The following is a 25,447-nucleotide window of genomic DNA, read 5'->3' as shown; positions in this document are numbered from 1 at the left end:
CAACTTAAAAACTGTAATAACTGTTTAAACTGTAAAACTGTAATAACTGTAAAAACTGTTAAAACCGTAAGAACTGTTTTAACCTGAGATTAGTATAAAATTGATTTTGCTTTACGGTCAGAAGTAAGGATCTAATTCATTATCACAAATTTGCTAAATAATGTTTCTTCCCACTGATAAGTACTAATTCTCCTAAACACTAAATTCTATTTCTGGGATATCTACAATACTACACATCTACTATCCAATCTTGCACCAGTACAATACAATTTTAATTTGGGGAGTTTTACAACACAGGTTCATATCTGATAGGGGAGAGTCTCCTCTAAATATTTTTCTTTTTGAAACATTTTTTAAACTGTTCTTATTATTCATTGTTCCATAAAACTTTCTGGAATAATTTTGTTAAGTTAAATAGAACTTCCAGCAAGTTCAGTTGAGATTTTATTAAAATTGGACTGAATGTATTTATTAATTCTAAAAAAATTGCATACCTAAGTGGAAAAAGAATCCAGAAGGAAAGACTTAAGAATACTAACGATGATTATCTTCAAGTGATGGAATTACAAAATCCTTCTAAATTTCCTCCTCATACCTTTTTGTGTTTTTCAAACTTTCTACAATAGACAATTATCACTGTTATAACTAAGGATTGCTTACGTATGACAGTATAGTAAATCACACACTTGACGCTGCATATAACTGAATCATAGAGATACAGGACTTATTTCTAAGATGCTCCTGGAACCCAAGTGAAAATGACAGGCTTCATTATAACTAATGATGGATCAAATTGTAGGGACACAGAAAATATTATATTAATTTCCTTATACTCCATCAAATGTTATTATATTTTCTTTATCTTTCATAATTACATAAATACAGATTTAAGAATACATTTTAAAATCTCAAGGATAATGTTTGGAAAAAATCAGGAAGCAAAATTTTCCAAATATTTTAAGATGAAATAACATTAATCAACTCTGCCATTTGTTGACTAAATACCATGTACCATTTAACCCTCAGATAACAGGAGTTACTATCCTTACATTACGTCTATGGGGAAAACAACAGCAAAGAACAAAAATTAGCAGATTTGGGATTTCAATCTGTGCCTGTCTGATTCCACAGTGTATTTTTTTAGCCTCCATGTATACTCCCCCTCCCACAGTAACAGCCCACAGTGCCCCATGGTAATACCCATGGGATATAAAATTACATACTTAGGTCCATTTCTGGGATATCAATTCTCTCCCACTGATCAGTCTGTTGATTATAGTTTGGATAATTTTGATACCAGCATTAATAATAACGAATTTTTCTAATGTGGAACACAGTATGTTCCTTCATTTATCCAAGTTTTTCATGGCTCCCAGTCAAGTTTTACAGTCACTTAATGTAAATCGCTAGACAATTTTTTAAGGTCATTCCTAGGGATTTTATATTTAGACCAATCGTCTAAACAGAATTTATTCCATTATAGGCTCTATTATGTTTTAGCTCATCTGTGGTCATGTGAACTATTTCTGTATGTTTGTTTTGAATCTGGTCACAACTCTCGATAATTCTAATTTTTCAATTGATTCTCTTTAATTTTTTTAGATAGACAATTAAATGATCTATAGATTTTCTTTCTTTTTTTTCTTATTTTTACACTTGTCATTGAATTGGTTAGAATTTTCCAGAATGATAATGGTTTAGCAGGTGTCCTGGTCCTGCCTCTAAACAGAAATCCAGAACTAATTTTCACCAAGTCTATTGGTACGGCCTTACAGGCTGGTAAAGAGCTGCTGTCCTGACACCCCCCAGGAAACCCCCAGTTTCCCATCCAGAAAGGTTAACGCTTTGCACAGCAGAAGCCTTCAAAGGACTCATCCAGTTCAAAGGCTCCTGGCCATCCTGTCCGGTGGTACCTGCAATGTGCTTACCAGCCATTGAAGTTTCTTCGATATAAACATTATAAAATAGGCTGTTGAGTGAAGATCTGTACCCTTAAAGATATTAAGAATCCTTCTCTTCCTGAGTTTAATAGCAGAAAATTATGTTGGATAGCGAATATTTACAATACCATAGATTTACTTAGAATGACATTTAGAGGGGATTTTTTTAGCACAGAAAACTGCTATGTTGTGATCAATGAAAACCAGAGCACCAATTTTACATATGCTGTAAAAACACATATGTAAAAAAAAATACTTAGAACAAAGAGACTCAGAGTATTAGTGATGATTGTCTTATGAGATAGTTTTGTTTTCTTCTGCCTTCCACCTTTTTATAGTTTCCTTTTTACCTTACATAATGAGTTTGCAGTACTTCTACACTGAGGGAAAAAAAAAACCTTTATGCTAAAAAATGAATATAATTCAGCGCCCTCAAAAACTTTGAAACAATTTGCACATACATTAGATTAAATTAAAATAATGACCAAGCAACATGTAAAAAAAGTGCAAGAAATTAGCATAAAGTGAAGTACAGATGTGCAGCAGGAGGGAGGTACTGGGCAGAGTACACAGTGGAAATTATTCATTTATGATTTATAGGCTTACCTATTTCTGATAAGAATTTCAGGTTGTTTACAAGATTTGATGAGGGCAAAAGAGGGAAAGTTGTGACAAACCTCCTTGGAGAGTACAGGTGAGCTCGGCAAGCATCAGCCACAATACTTTAATGATGTGCTATTTTACTGTGTCCCTGTGAATACCAGCAACTCTGAGAACTGTAGAGATCTGAGTCAAGGCAATGTTAAATACTGACGGTATTCTGAAAGGATTAATTGTGCTGGGCCATTGAAACAAACCAGCATTGATACTTGACATCACTTGAACCCACCTATCTGCTTTACTCCCTTGTTAGAAAGGCTGGAAAACGTCTAATGGATCCTTTTCTCTCACTGTTGATTTGTAAGCACTCGTGGAAAGAAATAAAGACTTCAGGCTTCCCATCTGCTTTCAGGTATAACAAAGGAAAGGAACTAGATGGAGCATTCTGTTCCACAGAGTCTCAAAACATAACTGAGAGACACCAGTGGCCATGCATTTCATAGTTAAAGGGCTGTGAGCCAGGGTGTACTTCGTCACTCCATGATGCTGGATGCATTAGCAATAAACCATGAAAATGCCAGCCCCAAACCAAAAGCTCTCACAAAATAATCGTCACACTTCACCTGGTGTCCATGACATTTCATCAGACCTGAGTGTGAATTAATCTAATAAAAGTGATGTGCTCTTGTTGCAATTTAAATTAGTACAAAAATCTGGGATACTAGACTACAAAAATGTACATGTAACTGAAGAATATATTGCTATATACCTTTATAATTTCTACAGACAACCACCAAGTGGAAGCTAGCTAACGAAGTTTGCTAAGCAATCGAAACAGGCTTAGGAGACTTTGGGTAAGTTATTTCACCTTTTTAAGTCTCAATTTCCTCAGCTATAATTATGAGATAATAAGGATGATGATAGTGATGATAATAATAATAATAATAATAATAATACCTTCCTCATGGGGTTGTTGTAGACTTAAATAAAATACCAACATGTGGATTTGTAATTGCTGTATAAAGATGTGCTAGGCTTTGCTCTTCTTTTTAGGCATTTCATTTCTCTTTCCGTGTGAAGATCATTCTGAACAAATTACTACAATGCCAGCCAGTATATTTCAAAACAAGTGGAGAGTGAGCCTAAACCCAACAATCCTGCAAAACCATTTAAAATTACTGGAAGATGGCCAAGGGACCTACCCAGGCAAATAGAAGACATGATAGCAGAACCCAGAGGTGCTGCTCCTTAACAAGCAGCTTGAACCTTCAGCAGGGATAACATGCTTAAAATGAATGGAGGTCAAATAAGTAATACAATTTTTTAAATGCTAATAGGAAAATAGAAAGCAAATGTATGAAAGTGTAAGAAGAGACAGGCTGCACAATGCTTCCAAATCCTTGCACTGGAAGCAAGGCCATATAGGGTATTGCTTAATCAAAGCGTCCTTAGAAAAGTAATTTTATACCCCATACACCTGTATTAACTAACTAAAGACACTTACGACATGAATTGAGAGAACTCTTCTCTGACCATGCCACTGTAAAAATTTTAGTTACTCCATAAAAACCAACACATCTACCTAGTGGAAGGCTGGCCCACGAACTGTCCCAGTTAAAGATCTAAATTAGAACATTGGGGAAATTGGTGAATTAGGGCTCCTGTTCTTTGTTTGTCAAGACGTTCTGCCTAGATGAAACCACTAGCAACTGTGAGTGCAGGAAACTGTGAATTTCCATAAATAACCACGTTTTCATTTCACACCTCTTATAACTTTCAAATCCAAAACCTAGACTCTCCCAGGTCTTCTGTGTGGTTCATCTGCTACTTGCTGTGAATCAATCCATACTTGAGCTAACAAATCATTCCCTTTCATAACAGTGCAGTAAACCGATTAATACATTAGAAAATTCACAGAATGTTAAAGCTGAAAGGTCCTTAGAAATTCTGGCCTGAACCCCTTATTATCCAGATGAGAAAAAAATAGTGGCAGAGAGAGGCCCAGGCATTTGACCAAAGTTGCACAGTAGATTAATTTTTAAATGAATGGCTAACACAGGAAAGAGCACTTCAATACTAGTGGCTTTTCAAATAATTTTTAAAGGAAAACTTTTTTCATTATTTTGTAATGAAATCTTACACGGACCTCCAATACATATAATAGTGAGAGGTGCCGACTAAAGGCCAGGGGAGCGAATGGCTGACCCAGCTCCCCCTTCCACCTCCTCCACCCCATCCCTAACTCTGGCCTGCACCATACATCTGCAAAACCCTGGGACTTAACGGAGTCTGTACCTTTGCATACCTCATCATGGGACTCCTGTTTCTGCTGAAATACTGTTGGCTGCCTTCACTACTGGGCTATATATCCTCTGTGATCACTGGGTGCTCCCCTGGGGCCAGAGGCACCCAGACTCACGAGCCCTGTTCCTCTTCCCTTCCTCCTGCCACTGCATGTACTCAATTACTTCTCCTGGTGTCCTCTCTCCTTTTAGGCCATAGCCATGGACAACTCTATTAACTTCTCTGCACGTCTAAGCAAATCTATTTTATTTTAAAATGTATCAAAGCAAAGAAAAACAGATTTTCTGGTTCAGAATGTCACTACTGTTTTATAGTTGGCCCCTTCTTAACTTGGCAGTCTGCTGGAAAGAAAAAAAAAAATTGGAAATGTTTCTTCCTGGGGTTTTCATCATTCTGTTAGTGAGTTGGGTGGACTCATTCTCCAGGGACTTGAGAAGCCCTGGCCTCTCCAATAGGCATATTCAAGCCAACACGGATCATTAAGCTTTGGGAAAGTCGTGGGATTGCAAAACCAGTTCAAGGCACTCCAACAGAAAGCAATAGACAGAAAAAGACTATTCCCGCTTTCTCACTGCTTTTATTTTCACAAGTGCTACAAGCTCAAAGCAAACATTCCCCTCCACCACCCCTGCCACCCAAAAATAGACACAGGATATAACGCTACTCCCTTTATTTTCCCTCTTCATTCAACCAGGACACCATTAACATTTGTGAAATGACAACTTTGCTGTGTGGAACTGTCCTGTACTTTAAAGGGCATTTAGCATTATTGCCTTCACCCACTGAAGGCCAATTATGCCACTCCTTAATCACTGTGACAACCAAAAATGCCCTCATATATTCTAAACACCTCCTAGGAGCATAGAACAACCTCTGAAAACCAACCCCTGGTTATAGCCTCCTCCATTTTTCCCTTCCTGCTTTTCCCCAGGTTAGGTCAGGTGCCCCTTCTCACGCCCCCGTAACACCTTTGCAGGTCTGCAGTACTGTCCATTACAGTGTATTATCGCATTATCCATTTCTGAATCTGTCCCCACTGCTCTCTGACCCTATCTATGAATATCTTGATGGCAGGGATCATACCTGAACCTTTGTATCTATTAAACGCTCAATAAATGTGTACTGAAAAGAATGGAGAAAACAAGCAAATGACATATGCAGGGAATTTGGTCTATGCTAAGGGAAAAATGGGAATATGTTTTAAAACATGCAAAATTTTTGGAGCTTCTATCTTCTCAACCCCCTGAAACAACTCCAAAATGTGTAATTTTGGAGAAACTATGCAGAGATGTTTTTATTCTTTGGAGGAACGTGTGTGAATAGCTACTGCCTGCTTTTGAACCTCTTTGCTACCATTATTAATAGGGGAAAAAACCTGATTCCACCACCAATCACAAATCCATTCAAACTAATTAAATTATCCTGGCAATATTTGCATAGTCAAAATGGTTGCTAAATGGGGAATAAAAATCCATGTTTTACCTTAAGGGAATTTCAGATGCCAACATCAGAAATAAGGGGTAGATCAGTGAAGAAAAGGCCTCACCAGGATGTGTGAATTACAAGAGACAGACCTAAAATACAAGGACACAGGAAAGCATCCATGAGTCCCTTACTTTACGAGGTTTCATATGCCTCAATTTATTGAACCTTCACTATTTAATCCCTTAGGAAGTGATACTATTACAATCCCCATTTTACAGATCAGGAAAGGTTCCCAGGCATTAAGTAATCTCCCCAGAGCACAAAACTCACAGGTAGCTAAGCCAGGATTCAAGCTCATCCAAGCTTAAATTCATTCACCTCCAAGCTCTGAATCACCATGTTCAACCATCTCCCACGCACGTAGGCTTAGGCTCTTCTGACAAAATTAAAGGCACTTAAATATAAACAAATTGTGTTGCTGCTTCAAAGTCACACATTACACTAAGTCTTCATGTGTCATTGCTCCCATATCAGGGCTGCTTTCTCAAGAGGAGAAGGTAGAAGAGGAAGGAAAAAGATTTTTGATATCTATCATGTGTCAGGTAATGTGCTTTGTATTAAAATCTTATTTAATCCCTGTAATAAATGTACCTGTGTTGTCAGATAAGGAGATCGAGATTCCAAGGTTAAGTCACCTACCAAATCCATCTTTCTCTGAGGTCACACACATAGGGAAGACTCAAACTGGAATTCAATGCAAGTAAGGTTGACTATTCCATACTACCACCTATATAATTTTTTAAAACAAAGAAAATATTGGAAGAGACTGGGCTTCCTAAAGTGTATAGAAATACTGGCTCAGGTAGTATACACACGATATCAAAACATCAAGTAAAATTGCCGTTTTTGTTAGGATGATCACTTAGGCTGCTGGTGGAAACCAAATGATAGAAGCTTTTCCAAAGAAAGAGAGACTTCCACTAAATTTTTCACAGAGGTAAGAAAAAAAATCTAGCAAGAGGTTTGTTGACTGATACTCTTTATCTTCAAACAAATTCTGGCCCATCAGCCCATGCTCAAGAACAACTTCCTGATTGATAATTATATTAAATTATGCAGATAGAGCTGTGGTTCTCATCTGACTCTATTTTGTGCTTTATAAAAGTCTTTTCTAATCAGTAAAGATTAGTTACAATATGTTTTGTATCAGTAATTATAAAATGGCCATGGTATTTAGTACATTTCATTATATTTTCAAGCATCAGATTCTCAGGTTATTAAATTAGACATGCTACCACTGGGGAGTCTGGCAATTTTTCCTAATTAGCAATGACAAAGGGAGACAAAGGGAATATTGTTTCATGGTCCAAATGTATTCAGAAGCTAATATCTTCTAAGAGACACTAAACTTGGTCACACACACACACACACACACACACACACACACAAACCAGGTCAACTTTTGCCAAACAGCACAAAGCTGGCATTCCATAAAAAAATTAAAAAATGAAATCCCTCTTTTCCCTCTATTTGTGCTTTTGATGCTATTTTAACACAACTGCAATCAAAATGATCATTGAAGGAAATATTACAAGTTATATGTGGACACCAATGAAAATCAATAAGGCCTCTTAAATAACAGTTCCAATGAAACCAATTATGCATAATTCTTACCTTCACAACTCAATGATGCTTGAAATGAAATCCTTTTATACCCTTTATGCAAGTATATCTTAGCAGTAGTTAGTGACTTGAACAAGGGGATTTTTATCAGCAAAACTTCTGCTATTGCACGTCTACCTTGATTTACAGGGTCAAGAGGTACTGGATCAATGCATTTAGGTGCATAAAGCATGCTGTTTCTTAGCTTGTAGAAAAATAATACCTACAGGGTCCTCCTGCTCTTAAACAGGGGTAAGAAATGGAAAAAAAAAATCCTTTACACACAGGTTTTTTTAACTGTATCAAAGTTTTTATACGTATCAAAATTACAGTTTGAAAGGAAAATCAGAGAAACAATCCTTTAATTTCCCTTCTCTCTCTACTTTCCAATATAACACATCTTTCCCAGGCATACTACCAAAATACATATGGACAAGACTAGATACAAGGAATTATTTGCACTGTCAAAAACATCATATATATATGTCTACAATGATATAGATATATATACTATATACATGTTTTTAAAATATATACCAATAATGACAGATATAAAATATATTTAAAATATAAAATATACATATCATTAGTATATATTTTATACACATGTACAAACACCTATATTGTCATCAGTATATATTTTATATATATGTGCATACATATCATCATAGGTATATATTTCATGTATTTTTCCCATGACTTAGTGCAAATACTTCCTTGATTATAATATTGCCCAGATTTATTTTGGTAATATGCCTGGGAAAGATATGATGATGGCTGGCAATTATCACAGTGCTATATGCTAGGCACTATTCTAAATGCTTTTCACACTAACTCATTTCATCCTAAGGTAGGTACTAATATGATCCTAATGTTCCAGGTTAGCAAACTGAAGCACAGAGACTTTCCCAAGTCACACAGGACCTAAGTGCTAGAGTCAGTATATAAACCCAGGCAGACTGGTCCCAGGATCTGCACACTAAAGACAAAAGCTACTTAACCTAGCCCAGAGGACCCAGCATGTGCAGATGCCTGCAGTTCTCCAACATCTTCTTCAATATCCTCACCTTTGCTCCTCACTACTGGCCACAGTGGCCTCTTTTAGAGCATTCTGTTCCCTGTCCCAGCCACAGGATCTTTGCACATACTGCTCAGTCTTGCTGGATCACTCTCCCCTCTCCTCCTTGTGAATCTCAGCTCGTGCCACTTTCCCAGAAGCAGACTTTCCATGACCTCCCTGACTACCTACTGCCCCATTAGAGGTTCTCCTAGCACCATGTATTTTTTCTTTGGAGAACAAGATTACACTTGTCTATATAATCATGTGATAGACATCAGTTTCTCCCACTGAGTTCGAAGATGGCAGGAATTGGGTCTGCTTTTGTTCATCTTCAGTATTTCTGCCAGTACCCAGTACTGTGTACTGAATGGATGTATGGAGGAATAAATAGACTGCTTGCTATTGTAGCCTCTAAGCAGGTAAGTCTTTCAGATGGGTTTTTCTGAATCTGAAGAATGAAAACTGTTCATGTATAAAAGAGGGCCAAAAGGAGGGAGGATGTGTCAGAGAGTGAAGGGCTGGCGGGGGGCGGGCAGCGGGCAGGGACCTCATTCATCCACTTAGCTGGCAATCACTAAGCACCTCCCTGCTGAGTATCAGGAAATGTGGATGGCATGATGAGGACAGTTTTGGAATGAAACCATTCTGATATGGGTAATTAAATGCAATACAATTTAAGGGCAACATACAAAGGGAAGACAATGGAGGAATAAATCAACTCAACATGGGCTACAGTTAGGAATCGTTTCAGTGGCAAAGAGATATCTAGCTAAGCCTAGGAGGAGACAAATGAGTTTTTCAGGTTGATGGAAAAGAATTAGGTAAGTATTATGTTCAAAGTTACAGACATAGGAGAGAACACAAAAGGGTTTGGAAATGCAGGAGTGCCCAGGAAAGCTGGGGGTTGGGGGACAGGAGGCGGCTAAACAGTGGTCAGATCCTGGAGGAAACCGTATGCCATGCACAAGAGTTGTTTTTCCAGTGTTCAGTAAGGAAACAATAATTATAAATGTCGGATAAATATGATATAAAATGGCATAGATTGTTTTCCCATGCCTAAGATGCTTCTTCTCTTAACTTCACAAACTCTTGCCTTTTCCACCCTCGACATGTTTGCCAAGGCTCTCTGCACTCTCTGCATGTGGCCCCTCACAGTTTCTTCTCTCTCCTGGCTTCAGGGATCACCTCCATGGAGGTGATTCTCCAGACACTATCGCTAACCCTGTATCCTTTTCCGAGTTTTACCTCACACCACTTATTTCCATCTGGGCATTTCCTCTTTGTTTTAGCCTTCTCTTGTCGACTTTCCAGTAGCTCCCTCTCATGACTTCACAGCATCCATTAATATAATTTTATTCAGGATGGAAGCCTCACACTCATATCTCCCTCTCTTGTTGGACAGGTGAAGACGTTATGTTTGTGAATATTGGAAAAATCGTACTAGTAGCAATGTAGAAATTATACGTAAGTGGGAATTGGGGTGGGCACTAGAAAGGCTGTTGCAGCCTTCCATCTAGTTCCCTTCGCCGTATGGAGCATTTCAAATGTGAACTGCACTCTGGGGAAGGCTTTGAGGTCTTAGATGTAGGTAAGGCCACCACACACAGGCGTGTAGGTTGTACACTGCACACAGGGGTTTAACAGGGGCTGAAATCCAGGCCACACTCTTGTTAACCTCTCCCTGTGCAGAGGGAGGTACCTTCTTCTAACTCAACAATGGCCCTGAACATAGAAGTCTAGCACACAAACAAAGCAGAAGATAACTCTGGAATCACACAACAGACATGCAAGAGGAAAAAGAAGAACGATCACTCTGCCTAGTGACAAATACACTGAAGTCCTGGTGTCATTTACACCTTTGGCAACTGGAGCAGAGGTCCCCAGGCTGATTGCCTGCTGCACATCCACACTGTAAAGTGAAGCCTGCCCTCTTACAAGAGCCTACTGCCAGGCTTCTCACTGAAGAGCAGAATATGTTGGGGAAATAGACCCTCACTAGTGCATGTCAGTAGAAACTCATGCTGGCTTATAGAATAATCAACACATAATTGCATAGGAAATGCGCATCAATCCTATACACTAATCAATCTAGTCTTCTTAAAAATACATAAACTAATATAAACAACTAATATAAATACATACAACTAAGGAAAATCAATGCCACAAAAGAGAATAACCAAGAGAAATAATCAGAACAACTGACACCAGAAGAACTAGAAATAATTTAGTAAAAAGAGGATATTTTAGAAGGTTTGATATCCATGAAGAAATTAAAAGGATATTGCATCAAATTTTAGCAATGGTTGAATCTAGTTGGAGGGTATTATGTATTCATTGTACCCACTTTTTAATATTTCTCTATGTTCAGAAATTTTTTTTGAAAAGTTAACAGGCAAAACAATATTGGTCTATAAAACAAGGACAAAGACAAGCTGCTATAATTGAGGGATGAAAAATAAGAAAGGATTCTGAAATGGAACGAGGTGATTATTAGAATGAATAAGTCTAAAGGTCAAAAAAGTGAAAGGCCACTAATTGCTGAGGAAGATGAATTTTTAAAAAGTTTAAAGATTCAGATTCATTTTTGTGAAATTTCAGAATACCAAGTATAGAGAGAAAAATAAAACTACTACAGGGGGAAAAAGTGGATCACCTATAAAAAACTAGATCAAACTGAGAACAGATTTCTCAAAACAACACTGAATACTAGAAGGCTATGTGGAAATGCATTCAATGTCTGAGGTGAATTGTACAGCCAGCAGTTAGAAATTAACTTGAGGGCAAAATAAAGACAGTCTGGGTTATTCAAGACTCAGAGAATTCACCTCCCATGCACCTAATATAGCACACAATGTCAGCCAAAAATGACTTAAAAGTAGAAAGAAATCCCAAAAGAAATTAAAGAAAGTAATGTCTTTGCCATTGGGATATTATTCCTTGGTTAGCAAGAGTTTAGAGATATGAAATTATATTGCTTTCTCTATGTAAGTCCTAACCAGTACTTGGTACTGTTTCAAGTATCAATACAATTTAGATAATCATAACACTACACTATTTTACTGAACTTATAGACAAAGCAAAGGAGACTTAGAGATACGGAACAAGAAATAAGTGGTCAAAACATCAATAATGGGAAAAGATAGGTGCTTAACAAAATCAGTAAGGTTAGAGTGAAAATGGTCTAAACTTCTCATCTACCATGACAAGAGCCAACAGTTTGAAAACCAACTGGATAACAAAGAAGACTACATCATGTGACATCATAACCGATTAAGCATGGCTATATATCAGGCACTGGACAGGACGTACGTGAAGGTAAAGTTTTTAAGATGGTAGAACCTTGAACCTAGCCCACTTTTCAAATTCCTATTTAAAAGGGACATATTGTAAAATGAGCTCACATAAGGTGGCAATAAATGTTCCTTTTAAAATATTTTCTCTTTTCACATTTTTCATCCCAGGAAGCCTCAATACAGTGGCAGGTGTATTTTATATAAATGACCAAAATGTAACAATATAAGTATGCCTCACATCTTGATCTCCATCTGTTTGCCTGTTAGAAAATTAAACAGCCTCGCAGCAGATCATCCTTTCACAAATTATCCCTTCAGATGGCCTCTGTGTGTGGCACATTAACCTGAGCCTTCCGTCTCCTAAAGTTAGAGTGACCTCTTCAGGCTCCGCTCTCGGGACAACAGTGTTTTTCCAACACAGGCTCCGTCTTTACATTCTGCAAGCTGACTATGAAATTCATTTGACTACAGTGAAATCTGGCTTTCATGAGGGGTTCAGGAGTTAACTGTTACTGAAAAAAAAAATCTGTGGGAGGAAAAGTCTGTCATGGTTAATGATATGATTTATTGCAATTACAGAAAACTACCCTGATTGTTCAAATTGCGGTCTGTGGGCCTCAGCCAGATTAAATGCCAGGCTGCAGCTAGCACAGGGAGGTAATCAAGTAATTGCCTTTGCTAAAGAACACTGTTCTTAATTCACACAGCAAACTTTTTAAAGTATAAATTGGTATTATGGGATTGAGAGAAACAAAACACCAAGATTTTAAAAATTAGATCATGCAACAAAAAAGGACCTAGTATTTGCTGACCAAAGCTAATTTGTAAGGCAATTTTTCTTTGAAGATATTTTAAGTTTAGTGTGTTACATAGAGCCAAAGATTTCATATAACCCAAGATCTAATTGTTAGAAAATATAATAACTGCCATTTGTGAATGTTTGTTTCCCCCAACAAAATTCATATGTTGATATCCTAACCCCTAATATAATGATATTAGGAGGTGGAGCCTTTGGGAGGTGCTTAGGTCTTGAGTGTGGAGCCCTCATGAATGGGATCAGTACCCTTAGAAAAGAGACCCCAGAGAGCTCTGTCTCCCTCTTTTACCATGTGAGGACACATGAGAAGTAAATATGTTTGATTAGATATTATCCACTCAGAAGACAGTCTGCCTGAACCAACAGATTTGAGAGTGAAGGATGAGGCAGCATTTTTGAAAGTCTGTCAACTGTCACAATTAATTTGTTCCAGTTAAAATAAAAAAAGAATTGGTCACCTATATTGTCTGTGATAGATGTGGATGATCAAAGAGTCCTCAGTGGTTAATTGTGGAAATGCTTTTCTAATCCCAAAAGAAAATGGTGCCAAAAGATAAGAATAAGAATAGTTAATATGGATGGTGGCTATCTGCATTATCTTTCAAAACCTCTAAGAGCAGTTTTTGTATAACATCCCTAGCACATCTAGACTCAAGCCATTTCCAAACAACCACTAAAGGGCATATGTTAATTACAGCTCACAATGAAGGCACCAGACTCATTAAAGGCTTTATTGCATCCTCCCAAGAAGCACGAAATTAAGCTTTGTTCTAAAGTTTAGAGATGGGCTAAGTTTCCATCTTGCCTATGCTCAATCTACAATCTACTGAGAAAACAGAATGGACAAAGAGAGATACCACAGATAATCTACTAATGGCTCACCAGAGACATTCCATGAATACAAGGAAAACATGAAAATAAACACACATACTTTAGATACATTAACACACAAATCAGGTTGAGTGGATGAGGAAGTGTGAGATGGAGACTGATCTGGATTAAGGTAAACTAACCCAGAAAAAGATATTATTGGGTAGACATTAGAAAAAACTTGAAAGAGATAAATATCAGATGTGAAATATACATAGAAATGTAGAAGACATAACCTAATTTGAAACACTGGCCATGGAATAGGGCTCAATCATACCACAGGTGTTTACCTGTGCAAGGGCTTGACTGTCAGACCCACTCAGAGAAACAGGAGCTGAGGTAAGTAGTGAAGCTGAGGCCAAAGTGACCCATGAGAACAGCGGCTGCCAGGACCCAAAATCAGAATCAAAGTTTTTCAAAAATAATACGATAAATAAATAAATGACAAAAACCAGAAACCAAGAGAAACAAATTACAGAACAGAGGCTAGGAAAGATGAAAAGTGAAGGAAATGCCCAATTAATTTCAACAGTCTGGCTGGCTGTGTGCTGTTTTAGAGGACTGGACTTCTCATTCTCCCGGCTAGGCATTTAATTTTGCATCTATTTGGTTTGTTTTTCTGTTCTTCCCCCTAAATACAACATTCATTAGAGGAGGAACTCTGACAACACAAAAGAAAGCCCTGGTTGTCTTCAGAAAGTCTCTGGGGTGAAAAATCTGAGGTTGGTAACTTTTCTCAGGAATGTATTCTGTTTAAGAAAAATCTTGGTGATTATTTCTTCATCTTTCTTTAATATAGCAATACTTATTTGTCTCCAAAAGGATTTGTTTCTGTTCTTCTGTATACTGGCTTATTAGTTACAGCTTACTTTTCATTCCTGAAATGCTGTCAGATAATTTACTAATAAATACTGTCCGTTGTTTTTAAAATGCTACCACTAGGGTGTAACCAAGAGTAAATACTAAGATTCTTTACACATAGAAGGAAAAAAAATAGAAAATTTTCCAACTAAAGTAACTTAACATGTCTAGTTTATGCCAATAATGAGGTTAATAGAGTTCTGTGTTCAGTTATAAGGATATATTGATGGAAATGTCACAATTCCTGAGTTTAGGATATAAAAAGCCACAAGAGATCATCACTCTAACCCTAGTTTTATATTTATGTGTCAAGTTGACTGGATCATGGGGTGCCCAGATATTTGGCTAAACACTATTTCTGGGTATGTCTGGATGAAATCAGCATTTGAATTGGTAAAATCAGTAAAGCACTTTGTCCTCCCCAATGTGGGTGGGCTTCATCCAATCCACTGAAGCCCTGAATAAAACAAAAAGGCAGAGGAAGCAAGAATTCAACCCTTCCTGCCTGACTACTTGAGCTGGTACACTGATGTTCTCCTGCCCTCAGCGCTCCTGGTTTTCAGGCCTTCAGACTTGGGCTGAATTACACCACTGGCTTTCCTGGTCTCCAGCTAGCAGGCAGCACATCATAGGACTTCAGCCTCCATAAATGCATGAGCCAATTCCTTACAATCAATTCTTCATTCATATATATTTATGTATAAGTATAAAATATATATAAATATTTCCATATCCTACTGGTTCCATTTCTCTAGAGAACCAAGACTAACCGCAAGGTTACAAGGCAAACTGAATTCAAAACCCCCTGAGGAGAGATGGGAGACGCAAATTGGCAAACTAGGGAAGAAAGAGGTGGCAAACTTAAAAACATTAAGTGAAAGATTAATACATTTTTAGAGACTGAAGTAGACTAGCACAACAGTTTAGAATCCCTGGAAGCCCCAGACACAAGTGGAGTCCTTACCCACTCACTAACTCTTTTCTATGGGCCTCCACAGTGCTTATGAGAAAGACTGAATGCAGAGGGGGAAACCTGAGGGCCCCATCCCACACCTGATGTCACAGGGTGCAGAGCCTGACAAGGTATGGGAGTGGGGCAGGAGTATCTAGAGAAGCTAAATGTCTATTACGTCCCTGGAAATCATACAATTGTTTTCCTCCCTAGCTCTATTAAAATAAATTAATGAATTTTCTAATATTCTTACAATGAAATTTTATTGAATATTTTTAAAATATTCTGTTGGAGTCTGTTCACTTTTATTTAAGAATTTTTTCATCAATAGTCATAACTGAGATTGGTTATAAATTTTTATAACCAGTAAATTTTTATGCAGTCTTTATCAGTTTGTGGATCAATGATAAATATGTCTCTTAAAACAAATTTGAAAGATGTCCTTTACTCTACTTTGGAATATTTTAAGTATTCTTTATGTTATTGACCTTTAAAAAGTTTGGTAGACTTCCCCTGTGACACCATTTGGACCTGGTGCTTTAATGGGGTAGCCCTTTAAATATTTCCTCTATTTTCTTCTATGATAATTGTTCTGTTCAGAGCTTTGACTTCTAAAAGGGTCAATTTTGTAAGCTGCATTTTAAAAATTATTTGTGGTATTTACTTTCTCAGTTTTTTAAATTTAGTACAAAGTAGTCTCATGAGTTTTATAATTTCCTCTCTTTTAATATCTATTTCTCCTTGTCAATTCTAGTTTTGTGTATTTGTGCTTTCTCCTTTTTCCTAGATTAGGTTAGCTAATGGTTTCTCTCTTTCATTGATTTTTCTCGAAGAACAAGATTTTGAAAGTTTTTTCACGTTTTCAACTTTCTAACTCATTAATTACTACTTTTAATTTTAATTTCTTCTGTTTTTGTTTGTTTGAATGTTATTTTTATAACTTTTGAGTTGGGTATTTATTTCTTTTCATTTTTATTGATATGATAATTTAATGCCATAAATTCCCTTTGACAACTGTTTTAGCTATATCCTACAGACTATGATAGGTCAAGAGGTGTTTAATTGTTTATTTGCTTTGTTTGTTTTTAAATTTCCAAGAAGGCCATGTGTTTTAAAAATTTTGTTTCCAATTTCTATTTTTATGCTAATAACCTTAAATGGCTTTTAGAGCAGTGATTTAAAAAAAGTTTTCAAAATAGTGAAACTTTAGATCCCCACAAGACAAAAAAAGAAGCAAAGCAAGCAGTGTGTTTATATCGATAAAATGAGAAGAAAATGGAGTAAAGGGTCTAGGTTCTTGAACAGATAAAAAACTATAATGAGGGACTCCCTTGGTGGACCAGTGGTTGAGAATCCACCTTCCAGTGCAGGGGACGCAGGTTCGATCCCTGGTCGGGGAACCAAGATGCCACATGCCTCAGGGCAATTAAGCCCGCACGCTGCAACTACTGAGCCCGCATGCCACAACTACAGAGCCCCCAAGCTCTGGAGCCCATGCGCCACAACTAGAGAGAAGCCCACATGCTGCAACTAGGACTCGACATGGCCAAAAAATAAACAAACATACATACAGGATTTATTTTTTAAAAAAAAGAACTATAATGAAAACTAGAAACTGCCAACGTTGCAGAGTCAAATGCCTAATCACCAAAAATGCAGGTAAGTGCTCAAAGAGAACTGGAAGGGAGAAGAACAAATGCAATGATAAATAATAACTGACATTTGGCCTCAAGATCAAAGAAACAATAGGGATGATGGGAAACAACAGAGACAAGAAGGACTGAGGCAACCTGGAGATCACTTTTCCATCTAAAAGTGACAGCCCTTACGCTACTCCACCCACACAGAAGCTCAGGGCCAACACTGTAAATCTTCCAATTCTTAAAAAGAAGCTGAAAAATCCAGACTTTCATACTAAATCTCTCCATTTTTAAATGGTGGCTATTAATTCAATTATAAATTTTAACATTTGTTTAAAGGAAAGGCCAAGCTGTTGAGATTAGACAGTAAGATATTCTGTCTTCTCTAAGAAGTTTGAGATTTCAGAAATGGAGCATTTCTGATAGGTAACAAATTCTAGAGTCTGTCGTCAGACCTTCCAGGACCCAGTTGTCACCAAGTGCAGGCATCATTTCTGCGAGAGCCGTGCGCTGCAGCATTTCCGCACCACCCCGAGCTAAAAAAAAAAAAAAGTGTGACCAAGGTAGTGCATGGCCAAACTGAAATGAAAGCTTGAGGTCACTGAGGTTACCCAAAGGCCATAAAACGACCAAGGGTCATGAGAAGATGCAATCTGGAGGGGAAAACTGTGAACAAGTATCATGGTCCTTAAGGAAGAGGTTGAATGACCAGAGAGACTTCACTAGGGGTGGTTGCTGAAGGTGAGCCTAGCACGTTCTGGTAGATTTTTAACTGACCTCAAGATGAAATATGGGCCCACAGTGTAAAGTTGTGTTATTGACCACAAAGGCTATTGGGGGACTTTGATCCAAATAGATCACAGGAGTACTATGTACAGCCTTATGAGACCTACTAGTAAAATCTTCCAATCTACCCTTTAATGGCCTAATATAAGAGTTTGCTAAATATTAAGACCAAGTTGACTGATCTAAGTTAAATTATGACATTTACCCAGTTACAATCATTTGGTACCTCTGTGACTCTCCACTTTCCCTAGAGATAACCAAGTTCAGTTCATAATTCTTCCCATTCTCCACGTAACCAGGATATTCAAGCTAGGAGACACACTCATTTAGAGAAGCCAGTTCCTAAAATGTTTATGCTGTAGACCCCTTTGGCAGTCTGATGAAGCCTATGGGTCCTTTCTCAGAACAACATTTTTAAATGCATAAAATAAAATACATAAAATTATTAAGAAAACTAATATTGAAATACAGTTTTCAGAATATGATATTAAGAAATGCTTTCCTTATTAAATTAAATAACATTATCTAACTGTGGTTCTTAAAACTACTGTAATTTTAAAGCAGTGACATGCATAAATGATATTTTGAGGCTGCTGCAACTATTGTAATATATGAAAACATCTGTGATTTTATTAGTGATAAAGTTTAATGCTAACATTACTGTGGCTTGTTGCCTACATTCAAAATTGAAAGAAATATTAAATTTAAGTGAGAGGTCAGTGAAAATAAAATACAAATGTATCTTTTCGCCCATTCAAGTTCATGGACCCTCTGAATTCTACCCACAGTTTGCTTGGCAGTCTATGGATTCCAAGTTAAGAACCTCTGAAGAGTTTAACTTTTTCCATCCTTTCACCTAAACTGGAATTCTATTCCCCTTTATTAGAGAATAAAGAAGCAGAACAGAGTCTGCTGTTTCCAATTAACATTGCATATTCACCCAAGATGGTGGTTCACATAAGCAAAAAAAAAAAAACAGTAAAAATCCTTTGAATTTTACTTTGCAAGTCTCAAGCCATGCTGTACTGTAGATTTTCTGATTAATTTCTTACAGTTCTGTATCATGCAATTATTTATCCCTGGTTATTACATACCTTTGCTTTACGCTTTTTATTCACGGTCAATAAAAATCTGTTCTGGAGTTCCTCATGTAGTCATACACTCTTTTAAAGATGTCACCCCTTTGTTCTTCACTGGAATTATGCACAATTATTCTATGAGAATTTCAGTTTTGATAACATCCAAATCATGATGACCATCTTCAAATTTTGACTCTTGGACCACAGTTATACACACTTCCTAAAATCTAGAGTACATGTCTCCAAATGCCCTGGGGTTCTTCCTGCTAAAATAGGGCCATTTCTACTCAAAATTCCCATCACTTTCACATCTCTAAATAATGTTTCTCTGATGTGTAGAATGGATCAATTATTTTGCTTTCTAAAAAAAAGAAACTGTCAGCCAAAGAAATCAAACATTTACTCAATGTAATATTTGTACTGATAATTCAAGTTCCTCACCAGGGGATACACAGATAACCGAAACCTCTCACCACTCCTACACCTAATTGGTGATCATTGCCAGGCATGCAGCATCCACCCACGATTTCCACTAGGTCAGGAATTCTATGACACACTCCCACCTTGATATCATTCCAGCTCCCTATTTCATTCTCAGTCAAAAGCTTTCATGCCACCAATCCTGAGTTTACGTGTTCCCGTAAACACAACACCCAAGTACTCAGAATATCTGCACTTCCTTTCGAAGCGCTTACAACATCGCTAATTATCAGAGGAATGCAAATCAAAACTGAAGTGATTTGTAAAACTCACACCGGTCGGAATGGCCATCATTAAAAAGTCTGCAAATAACAAATGCTGGAGAGGGTGTGGAGTGAAGAGAGCCCTCCTACACTGCTGGTGTGAATGTAAATTGGTACAGCCACTGTGGAGAACAGTAGGGAGGTTCCTCAAAAAACTGAAAATAGAGTTGCCACATGATCCAGCAATCCCACTCCTGGGCATATATCCAGAGAAAACCATAGTTCGAACAGATACAGGCACCCCTGTGTGCATAGCAGCTCTATTTACAACAGCCAAGACATGAAAACAACCTAAATGTCCATCAACAGATGAACGGATAAAGAAGATGTGGTACATATATACAACAGAATATTACTCAGCCATAAAAAAGAATGAAATAACGCTATCTGCAGCTACAAGGATGGACCTAAAGATTATCATACTAAGTGCAGTAAGTCAGAAAGAGAAAGACAAATACCATATGATATCACTTATATGTGGAATCTAAAATATGACACAAATGAACTTATCTATGAAACAGAAACAGACTGACAGACACAGAGAACAGACTTGTGGTTGCCAAGGGGGAGAGGGCGGAACAGGAGGGTTGGATTGGGAGTTTGGGACTAGCAGATACAAACTATTATACATAAAATGGATAAACAACAAGGTCCTATTTTATAGCACAGGGAATTATATTCAATATCCTGTAATAAACCATAGTGGAAAAGAAAATAAATATATATATAACTGAATCACTTTGCTGTACACCAGAAATTAACACAAAATTGTAAATCAACTATACGTCATTAAAAATTTAAAGATTTTTTTATAAAACTGCAATTGAAGAGCTTATTTTCCTTGGAAGAAGTGACACCCTTCCAGCCCATCATAGTCATAAATGGAGCAATTTATACTTTTCAAACCTCTTGGAATGAACCCAGAAAAATCTAATGCAACTGAATAAGCTAACTCTCAGTCTAGCGGTCTTCCCAATATGTCATGTTGTCTCATCTGAAAGTTAAGGATGGATTTAATTCATATGGTCTCAAGCTACTTATTCAGTGACCTTTTTGTACTATAAAATGTTCAGAAGTTTGTTTTTTTTCTCACACTCACAGTTTTTTTTAAAGTGTCTAAAGTATCATTATTATTATGATACATAGTTGTGGGAGCAAATATTTCTTAGATTTCAAATTCTTTGTAGCTAGCCATGGTCATTAGGTGATCTATATTTAACTCCAAGGTCCAGAGGAATACTGAACTACATTTTTCACTCAGTCTCAGAGGAATAATTTGACTGCCCATGATTATACTGAGAGAATGCAGCACAAACTCCCACTAGAAGGCATTGGCTATGTCTACTCAGAGAAAAATGGTTGTAAATTCAAAGAGTGAATTATCCAGATACTGAGTTTCTGTTTTAAACAACCACACCTACATTATTTCCAAACATGAATGTAACTCAATGTTTTACATGTTAGTTTCCTATGGCTGCTGTAACAAATAACCACAAACCCGATGGCTTGAAACAATACACATATAGCCTCCAGGTGTCACCAGGGCTGTGTGGCCTCTGGAGGGTCTACAGAAGAATCCATTCTTTACCTCGTTCAGCCTCTCCTGTTCCCTGACTTGTGGCCACATGACTCCAATCTCTGGTCCCCTGGTCAAGAGTTACGGTAGATTAAGCACTTTTTAAGCTTACGATGTTCAAACATCATAGAATTATTGTCTTCTCCATTTGTTTCTCTCAGAGAGCTGTAGTGTGGTTGTGCTTTTCATCTGAAATACAATTTAGTTCATTTCTCTGTCTGTATTTTGGTTTAAAGTTTTCCCCCCTTGGATGCTGATTTTATTTATTTTATTCATATTGAGTATATAAAAATCAGGCAGTTCCAAAAGTCAGAACTACATAAAAACATGTATTTTAAGAAGTCTCAGCCTCTCCTCCCAATTATTTCTACCCTCTCCACTGCATTCCCATACCCCATCTTTGCCTTTAGGTAACCAATATAATTAGTCTCTCAAGTACCTTTCCTTCTTTGGGGTATAAATTTCAGATGCACAATTTCCCCTTCTTTCTTATAAAAAAGGTAGTAGATTTTAAATACTCTTTTCTACTTTGCCTTTTCCACTTATTCTGGAAATCACTCCACAACAGCTCATAGAGATTGTCACATTTTGTTTGTTTTACACCTGCACAATCTCCATCGCAAATATGTAACAGTTTATTTAATCAGTCTTCAGTGTTTCAGCATTTAGGTTGTTTCCAATATTATACAATTACAAATTCCACTGCAATGAAAAAAAACTTCACATATGTGTTTCCATATTGTTAAAGGGGTACCTTCAGGGTAAATTCCTAAAAGTGAAATTGCTGGATCAAATGCCAAAACATATGTAGTTTGTTTTGTTTTGTTCAGATAGTGCCAAACTCCCCTCCAAAAGGATTGTACCAATCTGCATTTCCACCACCAGTGTGTAAGAACGCCTATTTTCTCACAGCCTCAAAACCAGAATGTGTTGTTCTACTTTTTTAATTTTTGCCAATCTGATATATAGGAAATAATATTTCAGAGTACCTTTATTTCTCATTTTTTCTTACTAAAGTAAGGCTGAATAACTTTTTATATGTTGAAGGGCCATTTTGTATCTTTACCTGTGAATTGTCTGTTCATGTCTTTTGTGCATTTTTCTATTGGATTTTAGTCTTTTTCCCTAATTTTTTAAGATTTCTTTATATATTAAGGATATCAACATTTTGTGATATATATTGCAAATATTTTCTCTTGGTTTGTCAGTTATACTTTTGAATTGCAATGTTTTGTGTTTTTCTGTAGTAAATTGTATTAATCATTCCTTTTATCGCATCAGTATTTTGAGTCCCAGTTAAAAAGCCTTTTCCTTCACACAGGTAAAAGAAGAATCATGCACGTTTTCTTCTGTTACTTACATGATTTTATTTTTTATATTTAGATTCTGATCCTTCTGGAGTTTATTCTTGTGTACCATGTGAGTTATGGATCTGATTTTATCTTTGTCCAAATGGCTAATAAGTTGTCCTAGAATAACTTATTAAAAAGTCCATCTTTGCTCTGATGATTTGAGATGACATCTTTATAATAAATCTAGTTCCAGATACTCTTGGGTCTATTTCTGGACTTTTTATTCTATTCCACTGACTTTCTCTTCATGTTTCAATTATAGAGGCTTTGTGGTGTGTTTTAATGCATGGTAGGGCTACTTTTCCTGCATAGTTTTTCTTTTTTAGTGTTTTCCTGGCTATTTATTGTTCCACATAAACTCTAGTATCAACTCATCCAATTTCATCTTTACAATGTGAGTCACCCTTTTCAAGATGAGGGGAGAGAGTCTCTAATTTATTCACATACTTTTGTGTCTTTCAGGAGTGTTTTAAAGATTGCCTTACTTGGTTTCTGCAAATTTAGTGTCAAATTAATTTTAAGTATTTAATCTCCTTTGTTGCTATTTAAATGGGGGTTTCTCTACCACTATGTCTGCAAACTGGTTATTGTTTCTCTATCTGAAGACAAGCAATTTCAATTTCCTTATGTTAAATTTATATTCTGCTGCTTTACTGAATTCTTTCTATTATGTGAGAAAGTTTTACCATTGTTTTCCTAGGGTTTTCCAGGTACAAGATCATATTATCTGCAAACAGAAACAATTTTACTTCTTCTTTTCCAATTCTTATCCCTCTAATTGTCTTGGCTATTACTGCTAGGACAAGGTTGAATAGTAGTATAGATAGTATGCGTATTTTTCGTGTTCTTAGTATTAGTGGAAGTGCCTCTAGCATTTTCCCATTAAGATGCTGGCCTTAAGAATGAGTTACGTATTTTTTATTAAGTTGGATTTTGTCCAAAGATTTTTTAGCATCTCTGGAGATATTTATATGATTTTTTTCTCCTTAGATCTGTTAATGTGGTGTATTATTTTACTGGATTTCCTAATTGTGAAACAATCTTGCACTCCTGGAATAAATGCCACTTAATCATGGTTTATCAGTTTTTTATTGTGGTGTTGGATTCTGTTTGCTAATGTTTTATTAAGTAACTTTGCACCAATATTCATAAATTATATTGGTAATAATTTTCTAATTATAATTTCATTAGCTTACTTATTTATTAAAAAAAGAATTTCAATACTCTCAAATAAATTATAGAGCAGTGGGTCTATCTGGTCTTTGACAGTTTGGAAGAATTCCCCTGTGAAACCATCAGGATCTGGTGTTTCCTTATGAAGTAGCTCCCTTCTTCCAAAGAAACCTTCTCTGTTTCTTTGATGGAAATTAGTCTGTTTAACCTTCTGTTTCTAACAGAGTCAATTTCTTTAGTCGATTTCTTTCTTTCTGTCTATTCCATACAGGTTTTCAAATTTATTTGCACAGATGTTGGCAAAATTGTCTCTAATGATTTTTTTTAATTCTTCTGTTTTAAGTGTTATGTCTTCCTTGCCAATTCTTGTTTTGAATATTTATACCTTCTCATTAGGTTAGTTAGTAGTTTGTATATTTTGCTAATTTTTTCAAAAACCATGGTTTTGGGCTTCCCTGGTGGCGCAGTGGTTGAGAATCTGCCTGCCAATGCAGGGGACACGGGTTCGAGCCCTGGTCTGGGAAGATCCCACATGCCGCGGAGCAACTAGGCCCGTGAGCCACAATTACTGAGCCTGCGCGTCTGGAGCCTGTGCTCCGCAACAAGAGAGGCCGCGATAGTGAGAGGCCCGCGCACCGCGATGAAGAGTGGCCCCCACTTGCCGCAACTAGAGAAAGCCCTCGCACAGAAACGAAGACCCAACACAGCCATAAATAAATAAATAAATAAATAATTTTTAAAAAAAAACAACCATGGTTTTGACTTATTGATTATATCTAGTTTTATTTATTATTTTCCTCCTTTTTTTTGTTTTTGTATACATTTTCTAGCTTTTTGAGTTTGGAATTTAATTTGTTAATTTTCATTTTTTCATTTTCATTGATAAAAGTGTTTAAGATGATAAATTTTCTTCTAATCACTACTTTAACATGTAACAAATACAACAGATTTCTCTAGCCTCATCCTCATTTTTAGTGTTAGATGTACAATGAAACACATTAAATTCTCATCACCAGCCCTTCTGAAGCTCATCTCCTCATGTGTTAGTGGGAGACTGATAGATTCACAAGAAGGGTCCTGGTTACAAAGTCCTGAGTTCTTGCCTATGTAAAAAACATGACAATGCTGTTCTACTGCTGATGTACTTTGTATGTTGTTTTTTAACAACAAATATTATGTTGTTTTTGAATGTCTAAAGCCACCGAAATACCTCTGTAAGACATTTTATCTTTTTGCCATGTAACTCTAAGGACTTTTTTAAAAAGCTTTATATAATCTAATTATTTTACTGAGATAGGTCTCAGAGTTAGTTGT

The 25,447-nt window shown here is 36.7% G+C and overlaps 1 protein-coding gene and 1 long non-coding RNA gene across 8 annotated transcripts in view; both read right to left on the bottom strand.

The window, feature by feature from the left end:
- LOC309634387 (histone-arginine methyltransferase CARM1-like) overlaps positions 1 to 25,447 on the bottom strand; it is a 299,419-nt gene that overhangs the window by 260,181 nt on the left and 13,791 nt on the right. The gene's annotated exons all lie outside the window — the stretch shown is intronic.
- LOC309634416 lies at positions 14,338 to 25,009 on the bottom strand. Its single transcript, XR_014248081.1, has 3 exons — positions 24,897 to 25,009; positions 19,188 to 24,583; positions 14,338 to 17,593 (listed from the first exon to the last, which is right to left on the bottom strand). It is a non-coding gene; the product is annotated as an uncharacterized lncRNA (long non-coding RNA).

This window comes from Balaenoptera borealis, assembly GCF_965194805.1.
Source record: "Balaenoptera borealis genome assembly, chromosome: 8".
Taxonomy (NCBI): Eukaryota; Metazoa; Chordata; class Mammalia; order Artiodactyla; family Balaenopteridae; genus Balaenoptera; species Balaenoptera borealis.
This window is presented reverse-complemented; position numbering and strand designations above follow the sequence as displayed.